The sequence below is a fragment of the Neovison vison genome, chromosome 1 (genome assembly GCF_020171115.1).
Source record: "Neovison vison isolate M4711 chromosome 1, ASM_NN_V1, whole genome shotgun sequence".
Classification (NCBI taxonomy): Eukaryota; Metazoa; Chordata; class Mammalia; order Carnivora; family Mustelidae; genus Neogale; species Neogale vison.
Window position 1 is genome coordinate 309,108,858 of NC_058091.1, and position 11,918 is coordinate 309,120,775.

The window sequence follows — 11,918 nt, forward strand, 5'->3', positions numbered from 1 at the left end:
GAGTGAGGGAGACTTGGGTCTCGGACCACCTTGAACCTCCAGAAGCCACAAGCACCAGGGAAGGATTCTGTCCGTAGCGGGAGTGCAGCCCGGCCAGACTTCTGTCTCCAGAACTGTGAGAGAAGACATTTCTGTTGTTTTAAGCCACCAAGTTTGTGGCATTCGCTGCCGGTCTCAGGCAACTGATGCAGGCGTGTTCGGGGCACACCTGGGCGAGACAGGTTTCTGCATGTGTATGAAGATCCTTGAGTTGCACGTATAGAAACCCCGTGACACTCTTATTCATAAAAGAGTCACTTGTAAGGATATGGAGCACTAGAACTGAAGGTCAAGAAAGAATCTGGGCTAGAGAAAGGGATGAGAGCCAGGACCTGGAATGCTGGCAGGACCCTGTTTTTCTTTGTGTTTGCTTCATTGTTTTTTGTTTTCCGCAGCCACGTTTGCCCTGCCTCCATGGAGAACAGACTACCCCATAGCTCCTGCACGTACGTGTTACTATTCTAGCCACATGGGGAAACTAGCTAATCTGTGCTCACCCCCAAAGCCAACTTGGATAGCTCAGGCGCCCTTCCCTGGTCTCATCCCCGATGGTGCTAGGGGCAAGATTTGCCATAGAAACCTGGCTGCCAGGTGCATGTATCCGTGTGGATAAGGAGGCTGATTCTTTGAGAAAAGCCAGTGTCCAGTGGTGTCTACCTGTAGCAGCTGTCTTATTGTGCTGTGTCATATCGGTTAGCTACTGCCCCCGCCAAAAACTGTCCAAAAAAACCCCCAAATGAATACCTGAAAATAACAATTATTTATTTTCACAGATCACAGGGCAGCTGGCTGAGGTTGGGCTTGGCTGGACGATCCTGGGGCTCGGGTGCAGGCGCGACAGCCACCAGGGAGGAGCTCTTCTCATGGTGATGGCAGAAGTACAGGAGGGCAAGCCCCGAAAGGCAAGCACGTTTGCGTCGTGCGCGCGAACATCCTATCGGCCAAAGCATCCCCGCCGCCTTCTGCTGGTGGAGTGGGGAAGGGTCCTCCTCTTACAGAGGTTAGGTGGGTGGGAGAAGGTTGTTGAGCAATAATCTATCACATGGCACAAGGTTTTTAGTAATGGAACTAAAGGATCAAACATAATCCCACTCCTAGTGGGACTCCTACCATCAGGAAACTCCTGACCTACTGGATCGTGAACTTCTTAGAATAATGCATCAAGACTCTTTCCAGAAATGTTTGGATTAAACCCCATTAAGCCTTTAAACTTAACTTCCAGTACATAGGAGACATAAGGAAGGATCGAGAGAGAAGCTGAATGGATACTGAATCGGTTATTTCCTGCTCAGTAACAAATTACCCCCAAGCTGAGCTGCTTACACAGCAATGAACAGTAGCTCACAGGATCGTGCAAGAGAGAGCAAGGAGAAAGCCAGGTGTGACCCAGTCTCAGAGGCATGAGCTGTCACTTTTGCTCATTCTGTTTGTTAGAAATGAGTCAGAGGACAGCTGACACTCCAGAGGAATTTCTACCATTGAATCAAGAGAATCAAAGCGTTTGTGGACATATTTAAAAATCACTACTGAAATTATTTTAGATAAAGAGATAAAGAGACCAAAAGCAGTGTTTCACATTCCTGACTGGCTCCTGCATTTTTTTTTCTTTTTTAAGTCATATTAGTAATTCTGGGGACAAATGGGGAAACTGGGATGTGAAACAAGTATTACACAGATTGGGGAATGGTTGATAATTTTCATAGGTGTGACAAGGGCGTTGTGGTGACATGGAAGGAGGTCCTTATTCTTAGAGGATGCAGATGGAAGTATTGGGCAGTGAAATGGCTTGATGTCTGCAACTTGTTTTCAAACAGGTAAAACAAACAAACAAAAAAGAGATAAAGCACATGAGCCAGGGGTGCCTGGGTGGCTCAGTGGGTTAAAGCCTCTGCCTTTGACTCAGGTCATGATCTCAGGATCCTGGGATCGAGCCCCGCATCGGCCTCTCTGCTTAGCGGGGAGCCTGCTTCCCCCTCTCTCTTAGCCTGCCTCTCTGCCCACTTGTGATCTCTGTCAAATAAATAAATAAAATCTTAAAAAAAAAAGAGCCAAAATACTAGCACTGGAATCTCAGTGGAGAGTACATATGTGTTCATTGTACTAATTCTTTACTTTTTTACACTTTCAACATTTTTCTAAATTAAAAGTGGATAAATATATGAGGATAACTGGGTCAAATTCCGGGTGAAGGAATTTGGATGTCATCCTTGGCCTGCCCATAAGGAACATGAGAACGTTCACCTTTCCATAAATGCTCTTCTTTTATCTGGCAAGATAAATGTTCTTCTTTTTCTGGCAAGTGGGTGTCTCATTCGCTTCAGAGAAAGTTCTTTCTGAAGCAAACCCAGGGGCTTCCTGTGGGGTGCTCTCTCTGCTAAACCAGGTAGAGAAGCCGTGAGGATGATATTAAAGCCATACGGGGAAAGCAGAACAAATTAGAAATTGATGTCTAGGAGAAAAATCAGGGTTGTTTATGAAAAACAGAAGTTCCCAGACTTTCAGTGACTCGCGGAGGTAAGGAATAAGGGTGGGGAAGAAGAGGCCTTTCAAACTTGCAGGCCAGGGTTTCAAAGACAACCACCAGGAAGCCTCTATCTGTTAGGAACCAAGGACTCCTGGAGGAAATGGAAGCAGGTTCACGATCAAGAGGCAACCCCAGGATAGTGCTCCTGAAACAAACCCACATTCACAATTTTTAGAGTACCCAATGGGAATCCGACGTGTTTGAATTTGAGGTCAACAACACAGTGAACAAATTAACAAAACATTAGCTCACCATCCTGTAATAGTTTAATAACTCATGGGCACAAAAACCATCTCATGCATTCAGTGCCATGTGTTATCCTAACAATGAGGTGTTGATTTTAAAATCACAGTCGACTGACGTACACTTAGAAGGAAGCAGGTACAATCAGAATGTGGGAACTTTCTGCAGGGTAACAACCTAATGGGGAGACTATTCTAGATTAAAAGAGCATTAAGAAAAAGGAAAACCTCAGGGCACCTGGTGGCTCAGTCAGTCATCTGGCTCTTGATCTCAGCTCAGGTCTTGATCTCGAGGTTGTGAGTTCAAGTCCTGAACTAGCCTCTATGCTGGACCCGGAGCCTACTTAAGGAAAAAAAAATTAAAGAAAGAAAGAAAGAAAAACAAATCTCAAAACTTGGAAATAGGAAATGCATGATTTGCTCTCCTTGCTTTCAACAACATGCTGGACACTAACGCTCTGGGTGGGGGGTGGGGGCGGGTACACCTTCATTTCAGACTGTTTAAGATTCATTAAGATAGTTGACAATTCTGTGAGGGGGAGGATAACATGTACAAAACTGAAAGAGGCAAATGATTCTTATCTGACAGAAGTTGAGTTTAATTTTGTCTTGTAGGGATGCAAATCGTTCCTTGTCTGGTTGCAAAGGTAATAAAAAATGTTTTGATGATCGGTTTTATCGCCTGGGAGGTTGTTACCCAGAATTTTAAACACCTATAAGCCATTCTCCGATGCTTTCATCTCTGAAAGTTTCTTTTAACCAGTTTAACCATCCTGCTGCTTCCCTCACTAATGAGTTAATTAAATATTTGGTACTAGTTAGTTTATGTTAATAAGAGACTTGTGGTTTTGTGTTTTTGAAAATTCTACTTTGAAAAGAGACTTGAAAGACTTAACATGGAATAGAATATGTAGACCTTATTTGGATCCTGTTCTCCAATAAACCAGTTGTAAAGGCATTTCTAGGGAGATGGAGGACCTTTACAAGTAGATCTAGGCATTAGCTGATATATATGTCTATATATCAGCTAATGATATATTATATATATATAATATATATATAAATTTTTTTTAAGATTTGATTTATTTGTCAGAAAGACAGGCACAGCAAGAGAGGGAACACAAGCAGGGGGAGTGAGAGAGGGAGAAGCAGGTTTCCCACTGAGCAGGGAGCCCGATGTGGGGCTTGATCCCAGGACGCTGGGACCATGACCTGAGCTGAAGGCAGACGTGTAACGACTGAGCCACCCAGGTGCTCCTATATATATTTTTGAGTATTTATTTATTTGAGAGAGAGAGAGAGAGAGCACACAAGCAGGCAGAGGGAGAAGCAGATTCTCCGCTGAGCAAGGAGCCCAATATGGGGCTCAGTCTCAGGACCGTGGGATCATGACCTGAGCTGAAGGCAGACGCTTAGGCACCCCTAGGTGATATTAAGGTGATATTAAGGAATCATTTTCATTTTCCTAGATGTAAAGATGACATTGTGGTATGAAGGAAAATGACAGGTGTGTTTAAGTGTATTACTTATCTAGCGTGTGTAACAAATTCCCTAAATCACAGTATTTTAAATGTGAGTCAACAGATCAGGGGGTGACTCCCATTGGTTTATCACACATCCCCAAGGAGGGGTACACCGCCTGGGGTGGGGCACACTGGGAAGCACCAGGGTCATCCAGGAGGCAGAGGGAGTCACGGGGAAATGTGAGCAGGAGACTTTACTTGTGCTTTTCAAGAAAGAATTGGCAAAGCAGGGAAAGCAAGGTTAAGATTGACTAGTGGGAATTGTTCCGGGGGACCCGGGGGCCTTGGGGCTTTCTCCAGTTGCCTGGGACCTGGGTGATTGGTGCAGGTAGATGGGGTCCCAGAGTGGGAGAGCCCTAGGAGAGTCCCATAAGGAAGTGACTGGAGTGTAGGCCGTGGATTGCTTGGTTTGCCTATGAAAGGTCTGCACTGTCTTGGCTTAGCCCTGCTAAGGACAATCTCTCAAGGTCAGCAAGCCTTCAGATGTCAAAGTATCAGGAACAGATGACTAATTCACACAGTGATTTCAAATTATTTTTAGTATTTCATATAGTTTCTGGGGGTCAGGATCCAGGAGGGGCTTAGCCAGGTGGTTTGGGCTCCGGGTTACTGCCAGGATGCCCGTCAGAACCGTGGTCCCCGAAACTTGCCTGGGGCTGAGGGTCTGTGCCCACGGTAGCCCACGCCTATGGCGCTGGAAAGAAGCCTTGGCCCCTTGCTGCTTTGGGCCCCAGTCCCAGTTAGTTACCCCGTAGGCCTCCTGACGGGGCTGCTGGCTTCTCAGAGACAGAGAGAAACAGAGAAAGACAGGATGAGGGAAAAGTTAGCTGCACTTATAAAAATAAGTTAACATCGGCAGTGTCATCATTTCTGCCGTGTGCTGTGGGTCACGCGGACTAACTGTGGGGCGACTGTGGGGGCACATGAATCCTGGGGGCGGGGGACGGAGCCAGCCAGCTTGTAGACTGCCACAGTCCACCAAAGACTCATATCCTTCCCGCGCGCAAATGAAGCCATCCCGTTCCGGAGTGCCTGGAAGTTTCGGGCTACTATAGCGGCTGCTCTATGTCCAGAATCTCACAACGTATGTCCCTTCGGTGTGATTATATTTCCCTAAATACAGTTCCTCCAGCATGGTTCTTCTTGACAAGTTGTCGGCCCCCCAAAACCTCTGTATTAGTCAGCTCCAGCTGCCGTAGCAAGATACCATAGACCGGGGGTGGGGGGTTTCTGAACAACAGTTCTGGGGCCTGGGGTGTCCCATATCAGGGTACCGTGATGGTCAAGCGTTGGGGAGGACTCTCTTTCTGACTTGGAGCTGGCTGCCTTCTTGGTGTATCTTCACGTGGCAGAGAGAGAGAAAGGGCTAGCTCCCGGTGTCTTTCCAATGAGGATACCAGTGCTATCACGAAGACCCCATTTTCATGGCCTCCTCTAAACCTAATTCCCCCTCAAGGTTCCATCTCCACATACCATCCTGTGGAAGTGTTAGGGTTTCGGTGTTTGAATATTGAGGAGACACTTTTGGTCCCTAACACCCTTCCCCACTGAATGTCTCTTGGGACTGACATAGGAAAACCACCCCAGACGCTCTTGCTCCAAAAGGGAGAAAAATGAGAGCAAGGGAGAAGTCGCTGCTCCCTGTAGATTCTAGAATCTAGTCAGGGGCTACTGTCCATTCTTCAGCTGTGTCTCGGGGCTTAGGAGCTAGACTCCCAAGGCTTTGGACTCGGGCCTCTGGGTGTTTGATTCCTCCCTGTGAGTCATCCTTCCTTTTTGGTGAAAGGCATCTGGTGTTGGCCCCTGAGCGACATTCTCAGCCAGCCGCCTGCCAGCAGAAGTTGGAGGGTCCGCAGGCCCCGATGAATTTTGTACCGTCTCTGCCCCTTCGGTCTGAGCCAGCAATATTCCTGTGCGCGTCTTTCTCCTAAAAGCTATGAGTTGTTTTTTTTTTTTTTTAAAGATTTTATTTATTTATTTATTTGACAGAGAGAGAGAGAGAAAGAGAGACAGACAGACAGACAGTAAGAGAGGGAACACAAGCAGGGGGAGTGGGAGAGAGAGAAGCAGGCTTCCCGCTGAGCCAGGAGCCCGATGCAGGGCTGGATCCCAGGATCCTGGCATCATAACTTGAGCCGAACGCAGATGCTCAACGACTGAGCCACACAGGCGCCCCAAAGCTATGAATTTTCTGTGACTTTCCTGAGCACGCGCTCCATTAGACAAAGACAACCCCCTCAAGTCTCTCGGACACGGGTCCCCTCTCCATCTCCGGCTCCTGCCCACAGCTGAGGGTCTGTATGAGGACATGTTCTAGAAGCTCTGCCCTTTGCCAGGGCCTGTGCGCGTCCTGGCGCATTCGGACTGCTCTAACAAGACACCGCACACTGTGCAGTTTATCTTGAGGTTCCGGAAGTCTGAGATCGGGGCGTCAGTGTGGCCGTGAGAGGCCTCGTCCAGGGTGCGGATTTACTTCACCGGGTGGCCAAGGCCGGGCAGCTCTGTGGGTCTGTCAGTCTCTTTCGTAAGGACTCTAACCCATTCTGAGGGCTCTACCCTCATGACCTCATCACCCCAGCAGCCTCCCCTCCTAACACCCCTGCCCTAAGGATGTGGATTTCCACACATGGAGTTGGAGGGGACACAGCATTCTGACGCAGCATGAGGTACACCTTTAATCTCTTCAAAGGGCCTGTTGTCTGAGAAGGCTGCTCTGGGGTCCCTCCGACCTTCCGTCTTCCTGAAATCTCTCAGAGCGGTTCGACAGGTTAGCTCTTAGGTTTCTCTCTGGACCACAGTGTTCCCGGCCGGGCCCTGCCTTGGAAGCCATTCTTTTCTTCTAGCGTAAATCACCATCTGGGAAGGTTGAGAATTTTCAAAACCATCCAGTCGTAGCTCCTTTTGATTTTTCTTCATCCCCCTTCTCTTGCGTCTTACTGGAAGCCATGAGAAGAGACCAGGGAGCACTTCAGTACTCGGGTGCGAAATCTCCTTAACTAGATCGGGAGTCCGCCCGTGCGTTTCCTTCTGTCCACGTGTCTACAGGCAGCAGCAAAGCCAGGCCCTCTCTCTCCAGGTTCTAGAAACAGTTACCTCTCTCTCCTGCAAGCTCTTCCCTGAACCTTTAGGCACCATGGCTTTCCTAGGAACAGCCTCTTCAAGGCCCCTCAGGCTCTCCCTAGCACTCCCAGCAAAGCCCGCTGCCCCAGGTGGCTCCCATGTTGGAGGGTTTGGGCACAGCAGCTTCCTCCTTGCAGGTTATGATACAATGCAGGGGGTGTGCGGGCAAGGTCGGGGCAGAGCAGGAGGACCCCCGGGCTCGCTGCTTCACACTACAACTAGATCACTCTGAAATCATCCCCAATACCCCAGAAATCAACCTGAAAACGGGCAGAACAAACCCCACAACTAAAGGTTGAGAAGGGCCATTTCAAAGAAAGGGTTTTAAGAATTGCAGAAGGGCCTGAGTGGCTCAGTGGGTTAAAGCCTCTGCCTTCAGCTCAGGTCATGATCCCAGGGTCCTGGGATTGAGCCCCACATTGGGCTCTCTGCTCAGCAGGGAGCCTGCTTCCCCCTCTCTCTGCCTGCCTCTCTGCCTACTTCTGATCTCTCTCTGTCAAATAAATAAATAAAATCTTTAAAAAAATTGCAACTAACTCATTAGACAGGGAAAGAAAAATTGGCCTGATTTCATCTCTGGTCCTGTCTGGCCAGGACCTGTCTGGGGTTTCTCTTCTCTGGGGCACCTACCCCCCGAAACGGCCCTTTCACTGAGGCTCAACCGAGGCTCTGGACCTAGGACAAGCGTCTGTTCTGTACATGGGAAAACACTCAGGAATCTATTGTCCCCAAATGTGGGACAATAGAGTAAAAAAGTATGTATCAACTATTTACCACTATGTAACAATTTAGCCTCATGCTTATCAACTTGAAACACTAGAAATTATTATTCTGCTGTGTGTGAGGGTCAGGAGCCCGGGAGTGGCTCAGCCAGCTGACTCTGGTACATGGTCTCTCGGGAGGTAACCATCAAGATGCCGGCTGGGGTTGTGGTCACCTGAAACTGGACAGGAGCTGGGGGACCCACGGTCGCAATGGTCCAGGCAGGTGGCTATCGATCAGGGACCCTCTTTGCTCTGTGGGCCTCTCCACAGCGCTACTCATGACGTGGCTGCTGACTTCCCCCACAGAAAGGATCTGAAAGTGCACGAGAGAGAATGCAAGATGGAAGCCATCTTTTATAACCCCAAACCGGAAGAGACACACTGCTTCTCTGTTCTCTCCCTTCGGTTTGTGGGAGGAGCCTGCAGGAGGGTGTGAATTCCCAGAAGAAGGAGCACATTATGGGTCATCTTGGAGGCTGACTACCACACATTTTTTTTGAGGGGCAAAATGTCATGTTGCCCATAACTTACATACTTGGGCAAAAAAAAAAAAGAGATTGATGAAACAAATTTAGCGAAATTTAGGCATTCTCTCTGGGGGTGACAAGATGGCCGACTGGCTAAAGAATCCTCCAGAAGCCAGTTGCTTTCTTTTCCACTCAGCTTTCTGACCTGTCTTCACCAGCAGTGCCTGCCTTGCACACAAGACACGACGCTCTCCCAGCTGGCTACCTCCAGCTGCATCGGAGGCTGCGGGGTCGGGGGTGGGAACTGAGTCAGCAGCTCAGGCCCCATAAGTGGTAACAGATGAGCTGGAATATGTTCTCCCTCAGGTATTATTTCGAGATGTTCTGAAACACACCAGCACTTTTTCTGATGGTGTTCCAAGATTTCTTGGGAGGAACAGTTCCACGGAATACTTTTCGTGACCTTGCCTTCAAGGTCAGTGTTAATCATGGGGTTCTAGCAGAGTCAGCAGTCTTGCTGAGCTTTGCCTTTGCCCTGTTTGTTAATTCAGCTTGGGTTCATTCAGTCCCTGGACTTTAGTTCCTCATTTCATAAGGAAAACTAAAACAGCTTTGGAAAGATACCTGCTGTGTCTGCTGAGTCATAGTTCTTCCGCCCATTAAGGAACTCCCTGAAATCCTAGTGTCCGCCGACACCAAGTATTTCTGTAAGAATGTAACTTTAAACAATTTTTTAAGAGCCTGGGTTAAATGTTAACTTGTGTGATGAATTTTCCAGAGGAATTTGGAACTAAAATTGGGGAATCTGAAAAACTGCCATTTTGGGTGTTGTGAGACATTTGGGCGTTTCAGGATAGAAACAAGAATTTATGGGTAAGGCTGCCCCTCAGTGTGTTCTTGGTGATAACACTTTGGTAGTTTCTTGGTGATAATTGAATAATAATTCAGATGTGGAAAAAAAAAACCCCATAAACACCTACCCTTTATTTTGGAGAAATTCCAAGGCAGTAAAATAATTTGATTACAGACATTTCAGACTGGGATATAAAGGGATCTGTTTGACGATCAACAAGTGTATCTCCAGCGGATAACAATGCGGAGGACAGGAAGAGCACCCACCGTGGTGAGATGGGCTGTCAGTGAGTCCTCTTGGCTAGACCCAGCCATTTCCCCCAGAAATCCCTTTTCTTGTATGTTTCCGGTTTGACTGAGCTACAGGGGATATTCTAGCCTGGGAGTTGCCCCTGTCGTCCTTCAGCTGAAGGACGTTCAGTTCTTGCTGAACTCAGGATATAAAACCATGGAAGGTCGACAGTGACATGACTTGTACAGATTAACTAGTTCAATCAGGTCCTAAATTCTGTCCATTATAAGAGTTGTCAGGGAAGCTTTTTTGAAATACGAATTCTCCCTGTGTCACTTATGAAGATTCTGGCTCAGGAGGTCTGAGCCCAGGACATCTGAATTTCCCTTCCAAGTTTCCTAAGTGGTTTTGATGATCGGTTAAGTGGGTTCGCTAGTCTCTAATTCTGGTCTTAGTTCTCAAAATGTGGTCTTTGGACCAGAAATGTCAGCATCATCACCCAAAATCTTGTTGGACGGGCAAATTCCCAAGGTCCATCCTGGACCCCTCTGGATCAGAGGCTCTGGTTGGGGTCCTGCCCTTTCCCACGCCCTCCAGGGGATTTGGAGGCTAAAATTTGAGAACCATATCTGGTGTCATCCCTCATTTTATAGTTAAGGAAACCAAATCCAAAGAGAAGGGACATGTCTGTGGGTTAAGGAAAATTGACAGGAATGGGAAGCATTCTTCATTGAGCTCTAGTGCTTTAAGAGTAGAATACTCACAGCGTCTGCTCTGAGAAACCTCAGGTCACTACATGTGTGTAAACAAGGCTTTCTTCCATGAGAACATGATACTTACCCAGTGACCGCATTTAGAATACAAAATGCCAAAGGAATCGTTCTTTAGGAATGTAGATGAGGGAATTGCAAAAGAGTTGTAGCCTCGATGGTTCAGAGCTCACGTCAAGCTCCCCACTCAGCAGGCAGTCTGCTTCTCCCTCTCCCTCTGCTGCTCCTCCCTGGTCCTGTTCTCTCTTGCTCACTCTCACCTTCAAATAAAGAAATAAAATCTTCAAAAAAAAAAAAAAAAAAGGAAGAAGAAGAGTAGTAGCGCTCAAGCAAGCTTCATGGAGAAGAATTCTAAAAGCTGAAGATGATTTGTATAAATGGTAAGAGAGAGGGCCGCCTTCTCCCCAAGGTGGGAAAGCCGCAGGAAGGAAAGGGCAGGGCAGGAAGGAGTCCAGGCGGGCTCTAGTGAAAGGTACAAGTAAATGATGAGTAAAACCGTACAAAGGATCTGCTAGATCCTTTTGGGAAACAAGGTGGAAAAATGGTAGGAATTAACTGCTTTTGAATACTGTGGCAGAGGCGTATTTTGTAATAAAGGGCTGCCTCATAACATTTGAATCTACAGCACATTTTGCTAATTGAGACTGATGGGGAGACAACTTTAACACTGAGCCGGCAAACTGCAGCAAGGCATAGAGTCTTGAGATTATGAACTCTCGCGTGTTAACCACTGTGTTATCAAATCAGAAGTTAGTAATGATGCTTAGGGAGCCAAATTAGCAAATAGACAAAAATGACGTGTCATTAGTCATATCTGGTCTTTCTATGTCAATGGTACTTCCAAGATGCTGGAAGGTGCTTCAAAACAGTCTTATAGAAACAATTTTGTGTATTGATGGAAAACTAGGCTTGTCTAGAGGATGTTTTCCAGGCTGATTCTCATCTTTCAATGTCTTGGAGACGCCTGACAATTGTGTAAGTTGCACGTAAATGGTAGACACCAAGACTGTCCTTTATCACCCGCCCTCCTTTCCCATCCCCTGGAAGAAAGCCAGTTTGCCTCCTTCTACACTTTCAAAAATTTTTTATTCTTTATAAACGCAAATGTGTGATTTTTTTTGGTTTTTCTTTTGAGCTGTTCTTTTAAAACATTTTTTTTTTAAGATTTTATTTATTTATTTATCTGAGAGACAGAGAGTGCATGTGAGCCCGGGGAGGGGCAGAGGGAGAGAGAATCTCAAGCAGGCTCCAGGCTTGTGGAACTGGTGGGGGGCTTAATCTTACAACCCTAAGATCACGACCTGAGCTGAAATCAAGAGCCGCATGTGTAACTGACTGAGCCACCCCTGCGCCTCTGAACTCGTTCTAACATCTGCCTGGATCCC